Below are 25,089 nucleotides of genomic sequence, written 5' to 3' on the forward strand. Positions count from 1 at the left end.
GGAGCAAAAAATAAAACAAAAGAAAACAAAAAACTTAAAAAAAATAAAATAAAATAAAAAATAAAAAACAGGACTCTGTTAAATGAGGGCAGCCCCCCTCACCCGCACATGCTGGAAGCTGCAAACATGCACTTCATTTTTAGTATAATGGGTCCAGAGATCCAGCAACTTCAGGGTGAGTTAAAAATGTCTTCCACTGAAGCCCTTTAGTTGATGGACTCTGATTGGATGGGTGTTACTAAAGTGTGCCTTGAAGACATAAATAAAATGCTGCACAAAGACTGTTGTCATGCACTTGGTAGGTACTCTTGATATAGTAGTAAGACCAAAGAACATGGTGATAAACTGCTAATAGGAAATTTCCACCACAAATATGAGACACTGTGCCTGAGCATAGTGAATATGTTTGTGAAGATCGGCATTCTTCATCTGCAGGGTGAATGAGAGGGCATCATTTAACAATATGTGCAGGAGGGGCTGCTTGATGTTCATCATATGTTTTTTCACTGCTAAAAAAAATTCTTAAATCTGGCTTTGACTAGGATGGAGTTATAAAAGCTGCCTGTTTTGCATCCCAGGAAACATGTGAGTTAAAGCTATTTTCTTTCATAGCTGTGGGGGGTTACCTGTAAAACATTGCGTTCCAGGAGTTGTATAAAAATGCACTTGGCCAGGTATAGCTAGCAACTGAGCAGAGTTGGCATGGCAAGGAATGTTGGAAACCGAACATACACCACTGAGTAGCTAGAGGTCACAATGTCATTTAATGCACCCCCCCCCCATCTGAGATTTGGAGAAACAATTATTTTCCAAAATGATGAGATTCTATTATCTAACAGGCCTTTTGTGGGTACAGGGGTGGTGATATTTAATAAAGTGATGTATATATACCTTGGAGTTTCCAATGTTGGCTGAAGGAGACCAATTTCTTGCTTTAAGCCTTTCAGTTTCACATCACCCCTCATTTCCTTCCTCCTGTCCCTGTTGTGGACAATTATTGTTGGCTTCCTATAAAATAAGCAAATTCCTAGAATATTTGCATCTGGGGGTTGAAAAAGGCCTAAGTGATGCCAGCTGGATCTATTAGATTGCAAGCTCTTCTTTTGCAATTATTTTTCAAAAACACTTTCCTTGCTATATCCATGTTACAGAGCTTATGTTCCCTAAGGGATTACTTGATGTTTTGTCTTGAACTCTCAACTGGTAGTAAATTTGCCAGCTAGAGGATGGGTGGTCATCTCTTCTACAAACATTAGTCATTTTCCATATTCTCTTAAAGCTCTAAGGTTTCTGGATCTTCTTAGCAATGTATTTTTATAAGGGTTTTACATTGTTAATGGATGGTTATATTATAACCCTCAGGAACAGAAAATAAACATTATAAATTGCATAGGGTCATAGGAGGTTACTAGACTATTGACCCGGAAGTCATTTCAAGCCTAGCCATTTCATCCCAATGTAATACCACAGATACTCTAGTCAATACCCAGGATTGTATTTAGTAATGACTGCCCATGTCCAGGAAGGTTGTGGGCCCTATCACCAGTAAGAATTTGCAGTGCCCCATCCACTCATCCAGGTTTCCTTTGAGCAGTGTTATAGAGATGCTCAGCTTCACATGAATTGGCAGCCTATTCCAAAGACACAGCAGTCACTGAAAGATAAATCTATCCCTCCAGCACATTCTATTCAAGTCACAGGCCATATTTAGGTCCTTGGAATGGGTAGCTCTATTCCTGTTTGATTTACGGATGTGCAGCAAATTCATTAGGCTTAGGTCGGAGATTGCTCTGTGAGCCAGGCATAAGTCTCCCCTAAGAAGACTATATGATAGTGAGTATAGTGACAGGGACATTAGTCAGTCTCTGTAAGGTACATGCTGAAGTCCCTTAATCTTCTTAGTTAGAAACCTCTGAGATCTCTCCATTTCCTACAGGTGCTTTGCACGATACATGCCGAAAGGAGTGTTATACTCAATTATGGGCCTGATTAGTGATGAGTATAAAGGAGTTATAACCTCCTTTCCTGTAGATGTGATGCCTTTGTTAATCAAGTGTGCTATGTAAAAAGTTTTCCTTACTACAGTAGACACATGGTGGTCAAAGTTAAGGTCACAGTCTACTTGTGATCCCAGATCTCTTACCACTTCATAGGTACATAGGGTATTGTTGTTAATTGAATAGTATGAAGGGACATTGTTTTTACTGATGGGGATGATTATGTATTTCTTTGCATTCAGTTTGAGATCGTGACTAAGACACCAGCCACTGGTCTGCATAAGACCCTCCTGAAGTATACTGACATAATTTGGAGATTCAATAATTGCACCCAGTTTGCAGTTGTCCACAAAGTTGGTCAGCCACAGCCCCTTAGTTTTGGCCTAAATGTCTGAGAATTATATACCAAACAGTAGGGGGCCCAGCACTGACCATTGTGGCACCCCCGCTAGTGACAGGTCTGCTGGTTGATGTGGAGTCACCCACTTTGATAGTGTGTGACTGGTTTGTGAGCCAGTTGGCAACCCATCATACAACAAAGGGGTTTACATTCAGTTTGCTAAGATTGTCAGTAATGCCTTAGTGTGGGATTGTGTCAAAGGCCTTTGCCAAGTCAAGGTATGCTGTGATAACCAATTTGCCTTTGTCAATAGACTTGGTCACATTTTTCAAGAAATCCACCAGGTTTAGCAGGCAGGATCTACCCTTGATGAACACTTTTTGGGGCATCATATCAAATTATAAACTCAAGTCCATTATGAGGTCCATGATGATATATTCCATGGCTTTACAGATGAGGCTGGTCAGACTTATAGGCCTATAATTCCCTAGGTTTGTTACTAAGCCACCTTTGTGGAGGGAAATAACTGTTGCTGATCTCCATTCTGCATGAAGAAAGCCTATGGTTAGGCTGTGATTGAATAGGGTACTTAATGGTGATGCTAGTTCATGTTTTAGTTTGTTTAGAAGACAGCCTGGGGTGCCATCTGGTCCCATAGAGGCTGTGTTTTTTTGCTTTAATGACCTGTTCTTTAGATATGTAGAGTCTCACCTTAGTTTTCTTAGACAGCAACTTTCTGAGTTTGTTGTAAAGCTTGTTGATGCTGGATGCCCACCAGGGTGGCTTGTTTTTACTTGGGGCTCTGACTTTGATTCTGTCTGGAACAGCCGGGTCTATACATTTATACAAATGATTGTACAGGGCTTTAGTGTAAGCTTTGGTGTAGTGACCACTTTCAGCTTGGGGGTGGGAATTAGAGGGAATTTATACCTTCCCCTAGGATGGTATACTTTACTTTGGTGAAGTTTTTTAGAATGACTCCACCCTTTGTGAGTTCTGGTGTTAGTGCCAGTTTGAAGGTGAATGATTTGTGGTCAGATTTGACTAAAGATGGTCTTACAGTTACTGTGATGCATCTGTTTGTCATATTAGTGAGGATCAGATCTAGTATGTTTGTTCCTTTTGTTGGGGTTTGAACAATTTGTTCCAGGGCATTTGAGTTAACAAAGTCAAGAAATTTTGCACTAGTGATTTAGGGTTAGAGTAGATTTTCCAATTGATGGTGGGATAATTGAAATCCCCCATGACCAGAGTGTTTGGCAATATTTGGATTGACTCCAGTTTAGCCATGTAGGCCTCATGTGCATCACGATCCATAGAGTGGGATGTATAATTAGCTATGACTTGAATGGAGGGTCTTACCCACAGTAATCTGAACTTGGAGTAACTCCATGGAGTTGTCCAATCTAACTAGTCAGTGGTGAATTTATCCCTAATATAAATAGAAACACTGTCTCCTTTGGTTCTAACATGTTTGTTTTGCGGTCTGAAGGTGTGGAAGGCATTGTAGCCTTGCAAGGCTGGGGTAATATCTAAGGCCTTGAACCAGGTTTCTATACTACATCAACATCTACACCCTCCAGTGATAGAAGAGCTTCCAGGGTGTGCAGGTTTTGGTCTAAGCTCTTAGCATTTAGCAGCATAACCCTTATTTTGTTATGGTTGACAATTTTCATGTCACCAATTTTGTTTTTGAGAGTTTGCCTAAAAACAGCACTGTGGAGGAGGCAGCAGCCTTTGCCAGCAGCCAAAACCCTAGCAGTGCCAGGTGCAAACTGTTGCTGCCAAAGCAGTGAGGTTTGTTGACCATGTCATCCCAGGCTGGTAGAAACTGGATCCCCTTTAAATGACACCAAAATCTAAGCCAATTATTGAAATCAATAATTATTTTGTTTATACTGTGACACCATTATTGGTGAGGGCAATATGCTGCTCAAGGCTAGTGACATACCTGCCTAGGAGACATATTCAGAGAACTCAGTCATGTCTTTCTTCATATAGTCCAGTGAAGTACATCTCAGGTTGTTCATTCCAACAAGAGCTATGACAGAGTGCATGCATGATCTAATGAATCCTGGCATCAGACAGGCAGCTGACTGTGGCTTTCTCCTTATTTAACCTGGTGAGTGGGACATCTGTGTGTCTCACTATAGAGTCTACAATGACAAGAAAATTAGATTTTTGCATGCTATGTCTTAAGGGTGTGGTAGGTGAGACACTGGTGTTGCTATGTGTCTTGGGTGCTGTTGAAACTGTGTTAGTTGTAGCAGTCTTTTGTTTTGGAGGTCTCTGGTGTTTCAGTAAGTTTTTTGAGAGAACCTCTGTGTATGTTTTATGGGTTGTGTGCATGCTATGTGCATGAGTAGTGGTGGGTGATTTGACAACCTCTTCAGTGTTGCTGTTTCTAGTGTGAGAGAGCAGAGATTCAAGATTCTTGGTGTAGATACATCTCTCGCACTCTGTACTAAAGTGAGTTATTAGTAGAGGGTTGTCAGTGTACATGAGGCAGTTGCTGCACTGATTCAGGACAGCCAAGTCAACAAGGCTGGCAGGAAAAACAAGAGTAGTCCAACTGTCCATAATGCTAGGTTTGAAGAACTGTTTTCACAAAGGGGGTGCTTTCAGGACTGATCTCTGAGGATCACTGTAGATTGGTATTTCTGATGGGTTTTTGGCTGGTGGTTTAATAGGTCACAGCACACTAGCAATACTTCTTGGATTGGAGATGTACTAAAGATGAGAACTACATTAATGTACTACAGCTGTATCTAAAGGAAAAATTCTCGAAATTATCTGTCCAGCTATGGCACACAATTGCTGCAGTGCGCAGTGCTGAGTGACATGCAAACAAGCAGAAACCTGTTCAAATATGGGGCTTAAATACCAGAAGCTAAAAGCTTTACATTTTTTTAAAAAACTCAAAAGAACCAATGAGGGTGCTGATTCCAAGTCCTAGACCAATCACCCTTCACCTGACAGGTTCCAATCAGCACATTTCTCTCACAAGGGTGCAGAAGGACCCCTTCCAATCATAGATGGATTGAAAAATGTGCTCAGAATACAACAGCCAGTATTTTCTGCACTCATATATGTTGATAAGTTTATCCAGAGGCACAATTAGCACTGAAAAGTAAAATGTCAAATTCTAGCAAAAGGACAAAAACAGAAATGATGAAACTGATGAATGAAAAGGCAAATGGGAAAGAAGGATGTTTATTGCTGTTGAAAGTTTACCTGGAAGTGATGAGAGTACTTGAACAACGCAGGTAACCATTCATTCATTCATGGGAAGAAAAAGAGATGAAGATGTTGCAGGTTACTATCCCTGTTACAGTCACATTTCTGTCAAACATGCTGGACATGGGAGATAGCTTTGCACCTCATCTCTGTGATGTCTGGCTGCACTTGAACTCTGTCCAGTAAGTCCCACTTATTATGACCACACTGCATCAGTGATCCAAATATCAGATCAGATGACCGGAACTAGCAGCCAACAAGCTTCTGGGACAGGATTTTTTGCCACATTATCCAAATTACAGATATGGTTTGAATGTCTCTGTCATGGCAAAAGTAAGACTAATGACAATAATAATAGTAATAATAGTGTTGATGATGATGATGATGATGATGATGAAATGCAACATAAATGAACATAGGCATCGTAACTGTGCTTGGTCAGCTAAAACACTGAGTTATCATATCAGGCTATGATGCTGAAAACGGCAATAAACAAGAAACTAAGTAAAACATAGATACTGTGAACACGAGCACCTCACAACCAAACAAACAACGAACATCTGTAAATAAGCTGTTTATTCCAAATAATACTGTTAAGCACTTTTTGTCCCACCAAGTCATGGGACTTCGTCAGACCAGGCTATGATGCAGCATGATCCAGAAGTGGCAACATCGTAACCAGCCACATTTTTCCTAGCATGTTTATGGCTATGAAGCACATTTACCCACCCACCCTTGTTGAAGACTGAAGGTACTTTCTATAGAGGTAAGAAGCTGATAAGCACAAAAAGGTCTCGCTGACACCAATGACTGGTGCCAGAACCATGGCCTTAAGCTCAATGCCAAAAAGTGCATTGTCTTTCCCTTTGGGAAAAATTTGGTGCCCATGAACTACCACATAGGCGGTAGTCCACTAAACACTGAAGGTGTGATAAGAGACCTGGGGACACAGGTTGACAGCAACCTCTCCTTTGATAACCACATTGCCACTGTAGTCAGAAAGTCCTTCTATGTGGCATGTCTCATTACAAAAGGTTTTTCATCCAGGAAGAAAGATGTCATAATCCCTCTCTACTCATCCCTCATTAAACCTATTATAGAATACGATGTCCCATTTGGTATGTAACTTACTAGACACCTACAACAACTGGAAAGGCCACAAAAATACCTCACTATGAGGATCTTAGGCCTTAGGCACATACCCTATATGGACAGACTCAAAAAAAACTCCAGCTATACATTGTCTCATCTCCTACTTAGAGGCAATTTATGCTTGACCTACAAAGCCATGTCTGACCCAGAGCTGCTAGATATGCTACACCTAAAGAAATCCCAATACCTCCATCCCACATGCTCCAGGGACCTTAACCTCATTACCACAATAAACAGAACATGCTGGAGGGACAGGTTCCTAACCCAGAGACTTTCCATACTCTGGAACAAACTTCCCAGTCATGTGAAGCAGAGCACTTCACTGGCCCTCTTTAAGAGAAATCTTGATGAGTGGGTAGGCAATAGGAAGTTCACCCCGGGGATCACTTCAGTGGCCTTGCTTGACATGGGCACTGGAAACTAACTTTGGGCGGCATGATGCCAGGGAATCTTCTTGGGCTAGGCTTATATAGGCTCCAGGGCCATTAGCCTACTACACACCTATGAACCTATGAACAAGAAAATTTGCCAAGTGCAGTTCAGTATTCTGCACAACTGCTTCTCTCTTTTCAATCTGTACACAAGTTATAACATTTAGACTAGTACGATGTTTGCATGGTAAGATACAATAGTGGATACAGATTCATACATTCTTGGCCTGCAGAAACCCAATGCTCTTCTGGTGAAAATGAAAAATAAATACCGATCTAATGCATCCCTCTGTCTGAGCTGTTAATGCAGTGCATTATCAGTTCGAAAAGACAACTGACGTGGCTGGTAAGGAGTTAACTCTTCCTCTTCATTCTTTATACCTTCCTTGGTTACCTGATTGCCTTGTTTTATTCTTGGTAAGTGTTTAGAAGTATTGATGTTAAGGTTAATATAAAGCAATGCACCGTGTATGAGGACTGCATCATTTTTCTCTGTGTTATGAAAGTTGGAAATGAACGTCATACACTATATTTTCAAAAAAAAAAAAATCACAACAAATCCTAAGCAGTTATTTGTTTTATATACACAATCTTTTCATTTTCTTCAGTGCTAGAGTGGTGCTCATGCTGTTCCTGTTACATGATTTATTAATCAAAACATATAGAAAGGTAAAGCACCACTTATATTGAGAGAGAGGATTTTAAATTACCTTTTTATAATGCTGGTACTATTGACATTTCTGAGAATCCTTGGCATTTGTGTTTTAAGTCCTCGGGATTATTTAATTAATTACATTAGACAAATTACTTGGAACAAAATTATTTTATTTTCCATGATTCTCAGTGGATTTAGAAATCTGTCTTGGTACCAAAACTGCATCTCACACAATCATCACAGTGGTAATACCACTGACAGGGAGTTATGCACTAGAACATTGTTTAGTTTAATTAAAGTGTTTATTTAAGTTAGTTATAATCTCTGTAGAATAAACTCAGAACTGCATTTTAACTCGCACTCATTTGATTTCTTTGAGAATAATTTTGGACTGATTTTAGAAATCCAAAAGATCTTTTGTTTTGTGAACTTCTCATGTCTTATCAAGTTACTTTCAGGCAGTTAATTATATTTGAGATGAAGAGATGACAGAACAGACTTTATGAGTACTGGAGTGTCTTAGTAACTTGTTTTTGCCAGAGCTGCACTGATTTGAATGCCCTGCAAAGCCCCCTTAAAAGTGAATTGTGAAGGACTGTGGGGGTAAGAAAGTCATTTATGCAGCAAAGTAGAAGTGAGGAATGTCATTGAAGGTAGCTGCATCTCATTATCCTGCTTTTCCCAGGATTACACTTACTATAATAGCCTGCAAAGCTACCTCTAAACCTGTCTGGCCAAGGGCTGTCCTGCATGAAAGACACATAAACAGCAAAGTATTACTGCAATTATTTTGATTGTCTGTTGACTTTAAAACTGGTAGTTTTATATTGTGCAACATAGTGTGCACATAGCTGTTACTACTGCTGGATGGATTTGAGTTGCATTTACACCGTTTTACCTTCTGCAAGTTATAGCAAAACCAGAGCAGTCAGTGTTAAGATCACTCACAGTATGTGTCCTTTAAATTCAGATATTACAGATCTGATACTACTGCTTATTGGTCTCACACTAGAACACTTTTTTGCTGCTTTTCTTGTGCAAAAAAAGTTAATTTGCTAGTAACCTGGGTATCTGCTTGGTCCAGGTCTTATAAAGTTTTAAACTCCATTGCTATAAGTGCACAGTATAAATGAAAATATTGCTAATGTCTTGACTGTTATGCATTTGTGCTGGAGTTTCATTCATTTAGAAGCCTTTTTTGCTGTTTTTACTTGTGATTAGAAATGTATAACTGTTCCAGGTGTTTGGTTGCTCCAGTTCTTATAAAAATTTGAGATCCACTATCATCTGTATGCTAAGTGCAAATATTGTCAGTCAGTGACTACTGATTATTTGTGCCAGAATTTTATTTGTTTAGAATACAGTTTGCTATTTTTGTAATAGAAGAAAAATTGCTAGGGTTCTGTGTCTCCTTGCTCTAGACTTTAATAAAGCTGATTTTCTAATTGGCAATTGACTCTAAACTTGTAGTTCTCATTTTGTGCTGCATACCATGGCTTAGTTCTCTATTTGGCTGGGCTACTCAGAGCTGCACAGCTGCTAATTGCATTTGAATTGCTTTTACTTTAGATGGCCTTCTTCAAGTTCGAGTGCATGCATAGAGTAGCGGCAAGTCACTGCACACTCCATAGTCATAAGTAGTCGGTTTCAAATTGATGCAGTGTTCTTTGGTTCTAAGTATACTGTTCTTCAGACTTATATTGGTCCTCAGATAGTTTTGGTGTTTTTGTAAAAGGTTGCTACAGGATGCTTTACTACTGGTATTGTTTCTAATAGCTCCTTGATGCTGCTCTGGGGTTGGACACTCCTGCTCTTGTTGTTTATAATAGCTCCTTGTTGTTACAATGGGTTGTCCATACCTGCTGTTTGTGTTTATAATAGCTCGTGTTGCTACTCTTAGGTTGCACACTCCTGCTGTTATTAATTATAATCTCTGCTTGTTGTTCGCAGTTTGCCCACTCCTGCTATTGTTTGTAATAGCTCCTTGTTGTTGCTCTGGGTTTCACACTCTCTCTGTTATTGCTTATAATAGTTCCTTGTTATTGCTTTGGAGTTGCACACTGCTGTTGTTGTTGTTTACAATTGTTTCTCATTGTTACATTGGGTTGAATGTTCCTGTCAATCCATATTTATAAAAGCTCCTTGCTGTTGCCCTGGGTTCAGTGCTCCTGGTCTTGTTTTTTTTTATAACAGGTCCTTGTTGCTGCACTGAGTTATGTACTCCTGCTGTTGCTCATAGTAGTTCATTGTTGTTGCACCCGGGTTGCACTTTCATGCTATTATTGTTTATTATAGCTTCTTCTTGTTGCTTTCGAGTTGCACACTCCTGCTGTTGCTGTTTATAGTAGTTCATTGTTGTTGCACTGGGTTGAGTGTTCTTGTTTGTTCTTGTTTATAACAACTCTTTGTTGTTATAATGGGCTGAGTGCTTCTGCTGTTGTTCTTTATAATAGCTCCTTGTTGTTGTCACACTGGGTTATACATTCCTGCTGTTGTTTATGGTGTTTCCTTGTTGTTGCTCTTGGTTGCACATTCCTGCTGTTGTTGTTAATAATAGCTTCTTGCTGTTACTTCAGGGTTGTACACTCCTGCTGAGGTTTATAGCAGTTCCTTGTTGCTGCACTGTGTTGAATGCTCCTACTGTCATTGCTCATAGTAGTTCTGGGTTGCACACTTGTGCTGTTGTTTATAATAGCTCCTTGCTGTTGCTGTGAGGTTGCACACTCCTGCTGTCACTCTTTATAGTAGTTCCTTGTTGTTGCACTTGGTTGCGCATTCCTGCTGTTGTTCATAATAGCTCCTTGCTGTTGCTCTGGGGGTTGCACACTGCTGCTGAGGTTGTTTACAGTAGTTACTTGTTGTTGCATTGTGTTGAGTGTTCCTGCTGTTGCTTATAATAGTTGTTTTTGCTCTGGGGTTGCACATTCCTTCAATTGTTGTTTATAATAGCTCTTATTGTCACACTGGGTTAAACGATGGTGTTGTTGCTTATAGTAGCTGCTTGTTGTTGCTCTGGGCTGAGTGCTTGCTGTTATTATTGGTTCACTTCACAGGTATCTGAACATATATATTTTTTGTGGTTTTCAGGTCAGTCATTGTCATTTCTATATCTGCTGCATCTCACATATTATGTTGCATTGTTGACTCATTGTGCCAGCTGTGTAGCACTTTGCCTACCATCAATTGATCGATATTGTTCCACCCAAGCTTACCACTCTGTTGTCATAAATGTTGTGTGACCTCCAAGCCTATTGTACCTTCGATCTAAAAAGAGCATGCCACTCTGTATCTAACATGAGACAAACTACCAGATGCCATATATGCCTGCTATCTCTCTAGCATGATGCAGCTATGCCTGATATCTCAGTAACATGAAACTTTATGTACTGCTGCCTTATTTGCAGTGCAGTGATCTGTGTGCAGCACTGAATGTACTACTCTCATGCCATTTTATGGTTGTGCAACCTATGAACTTATTTTTTTAGTTATTATAGCAATAGTGTTAGTATTTACTCATCTTATATGATGCTTCCATTTTTCCTCCTCCCATTTTAAGGATCCTGCTGTGCACTTATAACCATTACCCTACCTGCACGCTTAATTATAATTGTCATCTAAGTTCTGTATAACATCTATTTGCCTTATCTATAAACTGCATATAGTTTGACTTATCAACTTATCTGACCAATATGAAAATTCAATCTATTTTATACCCTCTGTTGACAGGCTCATAGCACTTGATATTAATGAGCATTGTATAAACAGCCTTATGCTCACTGCCAGCTATCTACTGATGATTAACAAGATGAGAGATGTTAATATCTTCACAACCTGGAGACCACCCTTCTATCAAATTAGATGCTAGTGAGCATCACACCTATCCTTTCACACCTCTTTGTGAACATATCAAACCTACATACATTAAGTTTGACAAAAAAGTACTTCCTCAGCTTCCTAGAATCAGAACAAGAAAGTCTCATCTTTAAATAAATATTTACTTCCTCACGTTACCCACATAGCATAAGGTCATAAATTTCAGGGAGTCACAAGGCTGCACAACATAAATGTTCCACTTTCTCTAATTGTTCATGCAGAAATGGCAATGTCTTAGAAAATGGTGATTCCAGCATTAGGCATACACATTCTGCACTTACCAGGCAGGATAAAAACATGGTGACAACTGTCTTTCCAGCACCAGGATCTGTAACATTATCTGGGCTCCAGAGTCTCATACACTTGGGTGATATGATGGTGACCAGGTAGTGGGCCATGTAGGTGTGAATGATTTGGGGTGCTCAACCAAGAAACATGTTGGAACTTGCCTTGTATTTGTCTAATGCAGGTAAGACTCTGGTCCTGGTTGGAATATTACCTTCATTCAAAATAATACTAAGATTCATTGAAAAGATAACCAGCTTTATGAAATGGTGGAGAAGATAACTATCATTCAAGGGGGTCCAGTAAGCGTCAGACTGGGATGAGATGACTGACAAACCTACTTGCTTTTCAAGGAATGGTCTGTGCCTTTAGTCCATGTCTTATGATTACTGTTTAAAAGTCTTTCCTGTCTTCACAGTGCCTTTTTTATAGGTTCATAGGTTCATAGGTTAGTACTAGGCTATCAGCCCTATGGCCTATACAAGCCTAGCCATAACAATTCCCTGAATATTTCTTCCCACATTATTTACTTTCCTGGACCCCTGTCTAGCAGGGCGACTGACGTGATCCCTGGGGTGAATTTCCTTTCTCCCATCCAATCGTCAAGGTTCCTCTTGAAGAGGTCCAAAGAGGCACTCTGCTTGACATGTATGGGCAATCTATTCCAGAGTCTCGGGAGTCTCTGGGTCAGGAACCTATCCCTCCAACATGTTTTGTTTATTGTGATGACAAGGTTTAGATCCCTGGAGCGTGTAGCTCTGAGGGATTGGGATTTCTTTAAGTGTAACATGTCCAACAGCTCTGGGTTTGACATGGCCTTGTATGTTAAGCAGAGATCGCCTCTGAGTAGATGATATGCGACAGAGTATAGCTGGAGTTTTTTAAGGCGGTCAGCATAGGGCATCTGCTTTAGGCCTGTGATTCTTTTAGTGAGGTATTTCTGAGGCCTTTCCAGTTGTTGCAGATGTCTTGAGAGGTACATACCAAATGGGGCATTGTATTCTATAATGGGTCTAATGAGGGATGAGTACAGTGGGACAATGACCTCCTTTTTTCTGGATGAAAAGCCCTTCATGATGAGGTGTGCCACATAGAAGGATTTCCTGACTGTTGTGGCGATGTGGTTATCGAAGGTGAGACCACTGTCCACCTGTGTCTAGGCAAGTCTATCTCCTGCACATCCCAACATAGCTTAAAAACACGGTAGAAATTCCAGCCTCTGAACATATGAAGGCTAATCTACTAATGTCAAAAGTCTTAATGGAGATGTGTGGTAAGAGACACCTGGATTCAGAGTAAAGATATAGCTCCCTCTGTATCATAGTTCAGAACCTATCATGCTTTTCAGGACTATAGGAAGCTGAAAGATAATGTAAGTATTTATTAGAGACACTATTGACTTCATGCTGATTCCTCATGACCAACAGCCAAATGTACTGAGGTCAAAATCAGACTAAATAAGATAAATGATAATTTTATAGCATCCTACAGATCACCCTCCATGCCTCCCAGATGACCATGAACATTTTCTAAATGTAATGGTTGAATTGCCTATTATCGGCTATTAACTGGTATACCTACACTACTAATGCTGGCCATGTCCAAAGATTCCTTAACTTAGTGGATGCTAACTCCCTGGAAGCCAGTATGAACTAAGTCAGTAAGTAACTGAAAGACATTATCAGGAAAGTCAAAGCTAAGCACAAATTAAAAGTAGCATTTGACATTAAAGGTAATCACAAGTCCTTCCTTAACAACATTAGAAAGATATGAAACAACACCCAACAATGTTTTGTGCTAATTCATAATGACATTACCTACTTTGATCCCAAGGATATAGCTCAAATATTAACTTATAAATTTAGTACTAACGTCACAACAGATACAGCTATTGAAGTTCCACAGATACCTGAGCCCTGCTCCATCCAGTGATTATGACAGAACAAATCTTAACTGCCCTCTCCATGGCAAACAATTCCATACCCATGGGCTCTGGAAATATTTCTAGTTGACTGATGAATAGTGCCAATACGCCCTGTCTAAGTCTGTCATAAATCACTTTAACTTAAGCCTGTCCATGAGCTATGCTTCTGAAGCTGTTGTGATGTCTCAACATAAGAGTATTCCTTCCTCAGACCCAGTAAATATAGATTCTACAGCCCACCATGCCTAATATGTAAGGCTATACACATCATATATATAAATCATATCAGATTTCATTAAACACTGTCATCAAAAACCTTATTGCCCAAGATCCTCAAAAAGCAAAAAGGTGGCAAGTGGTTACCTCAATGATCTGTATTGGGACATGTCTTGTTTAGTATTTAGTTCTCTGACCTTAAAACTACAACTCCAGACCCCTAAGGGAAGGTATATAGTAGGGTTTTCTATCTTTGCGTAGTATCCGATGAAGTCCTAGTTGGCTGGTACGAAAAACGCAGTGATATAGTTAAAGCGTTTTATGCTGTTTACTTCTTTTATTTTTAATGTTAAAAGTTTTGAATCTTTTATTTGTGTCAGGAGTACATTTGTGGTGATACCTCAACACTGCTTTTATTTGAAAATAAAGGTGTAATATTGTCATATTTGGCAAACATAACTTTTCTGATACCCAGAGTATAAACAACAGCCAGCCCTCTCTGTACTGAGTTAATCAACAAGGATATCGGCATCTTTGCAGATAACTCCTTATTCATAGACTTTATTTGTGCCATGTCACAACAGTACTGAGGAAATCCTTCTGCCTAGCTCAACTAATATCTAAAGACATCCCATCAAGGTCTAAAGAGGTTATAATTCCTCTGTACTCAGCCTTCATTGTACCAGTTACAGAATACAACCATATCTCACAACTGTCCCATATTTCACAGGAAATACCATTTTACATAAAAGGCAGGGTGGCACAAATGCTGAGTGGCCACTACTTATTATTTACAGTTTGTCCACCAGACTGCATCCTTAGCTGGCTGACTGCCTTTCATCATCATTAGAGCCACATGCCTTTGATGAGGGTGCAAGCTAGGATGTAGCACTGCATAAGCAGTGACTACTTATTAATAGAGATCTTTAGTGCATGGGGCTTCAGGATATATATTTTTATAATTAGTAGCAGAACAGAGGTAGCCCAGCCAACCAGCAACTGTAACAATAATAAGAAATGACTGTGTCCCAGGGAAGGAACTTAAGTCAGGGTTGATCACACTTAATGGAAAAAGATGACCGAGTTGAACAGCACTGGAGGTGGATTGCTGGCTGGCTGGAGATGGTTAAACCAGTGCAGGAATGTGCTATCTATGTTGAAAGAAGCAGTCAAGTTGACAGAAGCAGAAGCAGTAGCAGCAGTCTGCTTGCACATGAGATGGGGTAGATATTACCCCCTGCAGGTGTTTATCATCTTCACCTACTCAGTGTATCTGACACACCATTCCCTCTTCCACAGCTCACAATCCAGGCACACCAGCATGAAATCCAGACTGTACAGTCTGATAACCTGCAGGAATAAACAGCAAATAAAATAAATACTGAAATAATGAATCACATTGTGTTGATATAAAAATAGAAATAATATCAAAACAACTAGAGGCTTTGGCCATTTAGAGTATCTTATGGATGGAAGGAAGTGTTCATAGTTTTCTGAATATCTGACTAGTCACCTGGAACAGGGTAGAATGATATTTCATGTGCAGCTAAATTTAACAAAACATTTCATGATCTGCATCTTATAAATTCTGAAGAAACATAACAAGGTTGGAAATGAGATTTGTGAGAAAGGAGAAATGGGAATAAAGTTTGTTGTGGGTCTGAAACAGCAGTACTTACGGGATATTTATGTGTGTGTCTGCGTGTGTGTGTGTGTGTGTGTGTGTGTGTGTGTGTGTGTGTGTGTGTGTGTGTGTGTGTTTATTTCAGTTTAATAAGTCACATTCCCAAAATTATACATACAATAAAGAAAACATAGATTTGTACATAGTACTTTAACAAAACAGAGATAATATATTTTATGTTATTTACAATTATAAATGGAAGTAATATTATATACAATTATGGTAGGCATTCACCATGTGGTCATTTGATAAAAGTATGCCTTCACAAGAAATATGACTACAGTGGAAATTACAAGTACTAGCCATTGCACACGAGCAAAAGCATTTGGTCTTATTAAAAATGTTCTTTTAGTTTGTTTATAAATAATCGAGGTGTCTCTTGCTGCATCACATCTGCAGGTAGCCAATTCCAAACAGCTAGGTCTAGCCTAGGGATAGTTCTTCCTCCAACAGAGGTTTTAAAATAAGGTTTAAATGGGATAATGCTATCTTCCTGGTCATCTCTGTGAAAAGTTTAGCTTCTTAATTTGCAGTTTTATTTTCTGCATTCCAATGTCCCATTTTTAACAGCTTGTAGATCTGACAGCTAACTAGAAACATGGCTTTATCATTTACAGGTAGCTAGTTACACCACTGTAGAATATGGCAGTGATTAATTTGGGCTTCAGTATGAACGAATCTGCAGATTTTAATTATAGTACTTTGTATTTTGCATGTGTTTTAGTTGGAATGTAAGGTTACAACAGGGAGCACATATTCAGTTTTTTATTTATTTATCTATTGACATTTGTTAACCAAGAACGTCCACTGGGTCAGAAACCCATTTTCAGTGGAGGCCCTGGGAGAAAACTACTACAAAATTGACATGCACAATAAATAAACAGAGCAAATTTTTAACAAAAACACATTAAATCAGTTAATTAGTACAGCATCATAAAGTTGGCAGGTTGTTACATGCATAATAATATATAAGCCCTATACTGATATATATGCTATATATGGCACAGTCTACATACATTCATACATTTTAGGGATAAGTTCATGTTTAGCTAAGGCAGTATGAGCTGTAAGGTGAGGAGGTATGCTATTCTGTAGTACAGCATTAGTTGATGGAGTGTTTTGCTAATAACATAGTCAGCATGCTTAGCCAATGAAAGAGTAGGGCCCAAGGTGATCCCTAAGTACTTCTGTTCTGTTACTAGTAGTAGTGGATTGCCATCTATATTAGCAATAATTACATTTGGGAAGATATGAACAATGAGTGGGAAGGTCACTCTGAAAAAACAATCAGTAAAAACTAAATGAAAACTCCAGCCAAGCTGGAACTTCCAATGAGTGACCTCTCAAACCTCTTGTATCAGAGGCACATGGGATATATGCAAATTACCCTTATGAACACCAGGAGTTTCAGCTAATTGGTGATTCTGAATGCCCATGACTTGTTTCATAGTTTTAATGGACAATTTCAGGCCAATAAAGCCAAACCCCATTAGCCGTGGATATGCATATTTCGGCCTTGTTACAATCTCATCAGCACAGCACAAGCAGCATGTTTGACTAAGCATAAGAAACACAGGGCAAACACCTGGTGTTCATAAGGGTAATTTGCATATATCCCATGTGCCTCTGATACAAGAGGTTTGAGAGGTCACTCATTAGAAGTTTGGGACGCTAGGGAATTTTTGTGGGATCCAAATATTATGATGTTAGACTTCAGAGGATTGATTAGAAACATGTTTGTATTCACCTCGTGGCATAAATCTATAAAGCTATACTATAGTTTCAAATTAATTATGCCTGGAGTCACTGTTGTCTTTATTTCAATCTGATTTCTATCTGACTTGACATGGGGGATAAATAGCAGGATGAACCTTTTTCAGAAAAGACAAGAAGACTAGGTCAGCAGAATGTGTTAGAAAGCTTCCATTATGAGTCAGTGTGAATAACAATTTAACATTTAGAAGACAAGGCACATTTAGAAGACAAGGCACACTCACCATGAACTAGACTCACTGAGAGAGATCTACAGGTCCTGAATTGTAGCTATTAGATCAAGGTGGGGGCACATCATAGAACAATGGCCCATTCAATGAGTGTTTCGGGAGTCTCCAGATCTCTTTCAGTGAGTCTAGCATACAGGGATTATAAACTTTGGATTACAGGAGGCAGACCATTAACAGCTCAAGCCTTATCCTCAACCAGATGCTTGGAGGAAGTTTTTTCTCTGCATTGACAAGTTACTGTACAATAAAAATATGCTTACATGTTGCATTATTTAACACTCAGGTTGTGTTGAGTGCTAAGGTACCCCACAGTCTTCCTGGAAATGGAAGGAGTTATGCTATCAAATGTGTAAAAAATTATGTTGAATAAATGTTCAAATTTTTATTTTTTGGCTATACTTCCTTTTCATGAGCCTTTGTCTAGATATTTAATGTCTACAGGTTGAGAGCTACAAATGCAACACCTCTTTTGGCATGTATTTATCCAAACACATCACACAACTAGAAAGTCCTCAAAGATTCCTGATGAAAAGAAAATTACTAAAGTCCCTAAACTGTCTGCACAGGCTCAAAACTGTACCACTGCACTCGGTCTCTATCTGATAGAGCCCTACAAAGCAGCATGTATGTTGATTTTCCTCCTCCATCTCCTTCACCTCTCAAAACTAATCTCCTCTGCAGACACCCATAGAAAGTACCCAATTCTCAATAAAAAATAAACAAAACCTGCTGCTAGGTTAGACTCGTCACCCAATGATTACCCCATCTCTGGAATATGTTGCCTATACATTTTAAACAGAGGGATAGTCTAGCTTCCCTCAAGAATAATCTTGAAAGCTAGATGGATATTCATAAAGTCTACCTTAGACAAACCTGTATTTGTATTGCCTCCCCAGATGCAGGAGGAGCCTCTTGAGGGTGGGTGCTGGTTAGGCATAATGGCTTTTTCAATGATTCTGCCTTGTACTCTCTATGACGCTATGATACTCTGACACTGACATTATGGTACAATCCAGTGGCTGCATGTACTTAACTGAAAACAACAGATGGACAGTATTTGACCATATTAACTGCATTTCTTCTGTGGTTTTTCATGGAAAACACTATTATACAATAGATGAAATGGGGAAGTTTTTTTTTTTTTTTTTTAAGTTTGCTCCATGTAATTTAATGTTTACTGGGGAATGAATACAATACATGGTATTATGTCTTCTCAGGGTATTCTACTCTTTACCCAAATGTTTTATGCTTCAACACATCCCAACATAAGTGCACGTTGTGTTAATTGTTAATAGTTGATTTGTTGCCCCCAGAAAAATGCCGAAAATTTAAAGTATTTCTTCTTAGCAAATTAATCACTATTCTTCCAACATATTTAAAGATTATCTGTGTGTCCATATCTGTCTTATCAAATAAATGACTTCTATCCCCAAACGTACAGAGGTTTACTTATGTGCTAGTATTTGTTCTTAACAAATTCACAACTCCTTCCCAAAATGTACTGAATGCTACTTTGTGTTCGGGTGACCTCTCTTTCACTGTTATTCAGTACATTGTTCTTTGCCTTGATGCATGCCTCTTCCCCATCAGTTTTGACTTGTCTCTCATTTGTGAGCTTTTCCATATTTCTCCCATTTTGAATGTGTCACCTAATAAGCTGCTGATACTACTGCTAACACCTTATCTTATACTGAATGTGCCACCCCTTTAACTAGTGTGAGGTATTATTTGGTGGGACATCTGGTTTATATGTAAATACTTTAGTCCTCAGTTCTACTTTCTGCACACAGTCCTAATCAAGCAATTAAATGAAACTAGGACAAGCTGAGTGCAGAATAGATGACACATCTTTTATAAATATTTTTAAAGTGTGCCTTTAGCATATTTAGTTTGTTAATCCATGTACAACCTTTTTTTCCCATTTTTGCACATGGTTTTGGGGTGTTGCTTTACCAGTGACAATCATCTAGAGCCAAAGTTCATGCTGCAGGGTGGCTAGCCCTAACATGGTTGTTCTTCCATGCCGTACATACAGACATTCACTCACACCTATAGCCAGTTTAGAGTGTCCAGTACACCTTCTGCATGTCTTTTGAATGTGGAGGGAAACAACATCACCCAGAGGAAATCCCATATGAATGTGTGGAGGACATGCAAACTCCAAACAGAAGGCATCCCAGCTGAGAACCAAACTGGAGAACCTCTTGCTGTGAGGCAGCAACACTACCCGTTGTGCCATTGTGCCACCCTTTGTTGTTAATGTACTTCTTTATTTACACAGATGGCATCTGCTCCCACAATGATTTTGAGGTGCTTATTAATTCAGTTAAGATTACATGGGTGCATCTTATGTCATCAATGTTTCAAATGTTATTACAATATAGTGTTTTATTTTACATAGTCCACAGTTTGCTCAGAGTTTACATATGTCAGTACTTGAAAAATACCTGATTTTGTGAGTACATATGTTAAGTTGTAGAGACTGCACACACATACAAGTATGTTTGCATTCACACATGCATTCACACACGCGCGCGCACACACACACACTTCTTGATTTTTTATTCTGACCAAACATGGCTTGCTTTGTTGTTCACAAATTTAAACTATCATTCTGACAGAGCATAATTCAAATGCAATTTAACCCCATATTAGGAGGCTGTGTGTGGGAGTGGTGTGGGGGGTTGGAGTGGTGTGGGAGGGGGTAGAAGGATGGTGTTGCTGTAAAAATTGTTCAGTACTGATGAGTGATGCACTCAGCGTCATTTTGCTGAAGGTATAGATATTCTGTCACTGATCAATTATTTAGTGTTGAATGAGATGCAATTAATCATAGTAAATCCCATTCCAATGCATATGCAAATAAATATTTATTACTATATGAGGAAGGGTCAGAAAAGAGAAACAAAACTGTATATAGTACAGATAATGAAGGATGAATGAGAAATGTTGTGAATTGCATTTACATGTTGCAAGGCTGACTAATATTTAGACAATTTCCAATATTAAATCAATACATCCTGTAAAATCAATACTATATGCAACACTTTCTTGTGGACTTTCACCTACCACATGGACTAGAAGCCTCATAGCTTCGCTCTACAGCCCACTGTTTCTGCTTTCCATTACACCTTTCTACTCTGAAACATTAGGATAAATTTAAAGCTTGTCTGACTGACCTCTAGTCTACCCTTCCAGTTTTATTGCCAATTAATCTTCTTCCACATACTTCCCTATAGTTTATCACCAACTATATTATTCTCTCCTTACATACCTTTAGTTCTCTCATACCTTACACACTTAATAACTCCTCTGTGGAATACCACTTGAGATTGCATTAATACATCTCTCTATTCCATCCTTCCTACAGATCCTAACCTCTTAATAATACTACCTAACCATAACATATATCCCAGAAGTGTAGCTATGGTGAGGCAAAGAGGGCAACCGTCCTGGGGCAAAGTGTTAGGGGGTGTGATTGGCCATCTGATCCTGACTGGTCTTTAGTGCATTCTGGCTTTCAAAGTTGGTATTGCATTTGTGGTCAAACCTGAGGACTATAATTCCTCTGTGTGGTCTAAACTGTAGCAACTGCTTGCTATATTTGTAGCAAGCAATTTGCTACAGTTTTAAAAAAAAGATTATTTGTTCATTTTTTTTAGACAAAAACCTAAACATGTAGTGCTCTGTGTGGGGTATAAACTGTTGCAAACTGCTTGCTACATTTGTAGCAAGCAGTTTGCTACATTTTTAAAAGAAAAAAAAAACATTTGATTCTTTGTTTCTTTTTTAACCATATTCTGAGGAAGGAAGGTTGGAGAAAATGAGTAGAAATGGGATTTGATTGGCTCCTGCATTTCAGGATCCTCAGGTACCTCATTGTGGACATTTTTTATTTTTTTTAATTGCTCCACAGCAAGAGGAGGGTCAGGGGTGGGATGCAGAAACAGGGACTTGGTTGGTTGGTTGGCTCCAACATTTCAGAAGCATAGCACCAGATCACAAACTTGTTTTGCTCCTCAGTAATGTTTTGGGGAGCTATATCGAGAAATGACTCTGGGCACTACATGAGCCAGTGGTGCCTCTGATATAGTCTTCCTTCACTTAAACCTTATATTAGTCTGTAATATTTGCAAATCACTTACTCTTTCCACTATCACCTAACAAACATACACACAAGTCTGTGTTCAGCAAATTGTTCTCCATTTACATGATCACCTCACTACTCCTCTTACTATGTCACCTCACAAACTACCATGTATCTGTAACTCCTAAAACACTACTCCCCCAGTCCAAGCTATTCTACATACCATGCTGTTTAATCTTCCCTTGTGCAAATTGCTCCATATGTATTTAATGTTTTCCTCAGTTTTTCTTCAAACATAAAATACACAAATCATCCCTTTATCAAAACAAAATTAAATATACATTAAACATCTCTTTACTAAAACTTTCATAGGAACACCTATACTATAAAAATGCAGTGGGTGGTATCCATCATAATCCTGGTCCTGTCACCGTACCCATTCCTTCTACTCCCCAATCTCTAGCGCCTACTTCACTTTCTAGTAAACAATTAAATATTAGTTCCATAAACATCTGCAGTATGCTAAATAACATTACTGAAATCCATTACCGGATCTCACCATATTCACCAGATATTGTTTTGGTCACTGAAACATGGCTTAAACCTCAGATAAAAGATTCACTTATCTCAGGCTATGATATAATTCAATCTAACAGACTACATAAAAAGCAGGTGATGTGGCTATCATCGATCCCAATTTCTGTCACTCTTTGCTTTTACTAAAACTCCACTAAAATTAAACACTGCAGAGCTACATACATCTCTTCACAAACTATATTAAAAAACTGTCTACATGTTATTTGTATTCCCTGCAGGTAATAATATTGTGGAAGATATTCTGCACTGGATATCTAATACTATCCATAATGAAAGTATTATTCTTGGAGATATTATTATTGGCAAAACTTTGCATCAAACTATCCCACTACTAATATTAACTTACATGGTTTGTGTAACATGTTATTTCCCACAATCACTACAATAAGGTCAAAAATATTGGCTTCACATTAGACCAGAACCTGGTCTCTGATTTAATATAGTTTATCAGATATTCTCCCAGACTTCCTCAGTGATCATTATCCTACGTGTATCCACAGATGTAATTCTCATCACTCTAAACAATGCCTCTGTAGGGAGACCCACAGCCTTTCACAATTTAACTGCAGTGTATTCACTGACACCCTAAAATCCTTTAACTGTCCATTCATACCCGAGCACTAGAGGACCATATTTTTAAATACCCTAAATGACCTTGTCCTTTGAAAAGGAAGCCATGACCCCTGGCTCTCCAGTCACAGGAGAAGTCTGATTAGCAGCAGAGATAGGGCATGGGAAGAATGGTAGAAAGACAAATCTTCTCGGATCCTACAAAACTGCTAAGAATTTTGCTATTGCAGAAAAAGACAACTGTCTAACAATAAGACACAATTCTACTCTGATCTTCAGCAATCAAATACATAATCCTAGAATATTCTGATCCTCCATAAAAAAAAAATATTACACCCTTGTACTAACGGTGCTTCTAACCCTTGTTATAGCCTCTCCCCCTTAGAATTAATTACTAAATTGAACTCCTGCATCAAACCTGTGACAGACTAGCTGCCCTTACCTTAAACTCTTCTCAAGTTTCTTCAGAATGAATACCTCATTCCTCTTTAAACAACCTCCCTCTTCACACTAAAACCAGAGTTTATGTCATATGTCAGACATCTACTATAGAAACTTAAGCCGTCGCCAGTCTCCCTTCAGAATAATTTAAGTAAGCTGCTGACTTCATAGCTTTCCTTATGTTAATTTGTGTCAGTATATCCATACAGTATATCCCTCTGGAAGAAATTGCATACAATTCCCCTTCACAGGGGTGGGAACTAAAATGAAGTCACCAGTTTTAGACACACTGCAGCAATTCCATCCCCTCTCTCCAAATCATTAAAAAATGTATGCATAAACAACTTCTCCATCATCTTCTCCAAGAAAAACTGCTTACCCCTACACAAGATGGTTTTCAACCAGCTCATATTAAAATAACTGCCCAAGCATCCTTTGTAGACACCATCAACATGGACAGAGACAATGACACATTTCTCTCATCTCTCTTTCTGGATGTATCCAAAGCTTTTGATTCAGTCTCCCACACAGACATCAGACAGTAAAATGTCTCTCAGTGACTTCCCTTTGTCTTCTAGTAAATATTGATGTCCCACAATGCTCCATGCTTAGTTCTCTCCTTTTTAACATTTTCTAAGCAATCTTTACACATCTTCATGACAAACATTATTTTTGCAATATACTGATGATTCTACTCTAATCTACTCCTGTGACAGCCTACCTCAACTACAGACTATCACCTAAGATGCCTTTAACTCACTGGACACCTGGCTCTCTGGCAATCAACTTCTGCTGAGTCTCCTCCCACACCCCCCAAAAAAATCTAGTTTTATTTTTCCCTAAATCTCATAGTAAGAAAAAATCTTCAACATCGCCTGTCTGAACAATACTGATATTAAAGTTATTTCTTATACTTAACTCCTACTTGTGACAATAGATGATAATCTAAAGTTTGATTTCCACATGCAAAACTGTATAAAAAAACTCACCAAACATTAAAATCTGCTTTATAGAACTAAAAATGTCTTAGAAAACCCTGCTAGAACAACTCTAGCCAGCACGTATTTTCTCTTTATATGGCTCTCTCATCTTAATCAGTTCACTTTAAAATCTGAACTAGAGTAATGTTATAGTAAAGGTTATAGTAAAGGTGTGTGATTTTCAGGTACTTAAATCACTACACTGTTTGGAATTACCCCATCATCTAGCATTCACACATCTACTGCTACCATGCAAAATAATATACAACCCTTCTTCCTGGCCAGCTGTCAGCAACACCCTCCACCACTATCTTCCACATTGACCCTTTCATTCATCTGACAAACATCTACTTGAAATTTGAAAAAAAAAATTTTTATATATATATATATATATATATATATATATATATATATATATATAAACAGCTTATATTCCAATCGTGTTGACAAATTCTTGAACTTTATCCCAGTCCCTATCAGGTCTTTACCTAGCATTCATTAATTTAAGCCTTTACTAAAAGAATTCCTTTCCAATTCTTCCTGTACTACATCAGGCTAATATCAACATTTTTCTTTTTTTCCATGTTGTCATATTCTTTATGCTAACTCCTTTATTT

Source organism: Protopterus annectens, chromosome 6.part0 (genome assembly GCF_019279795.1).
Source record: "Protopterus annectens isolate FY-2018-M chromosome 6.part0, PAN1.0, whole genome shotgun sequence".
Classification (NCBI taxonomy): domain Eukaryota; kingdom Metazoa; phylum Chordata; order Ceratodontiformes; family Protopteridae; genus Protopterus; species Protopterus annectens.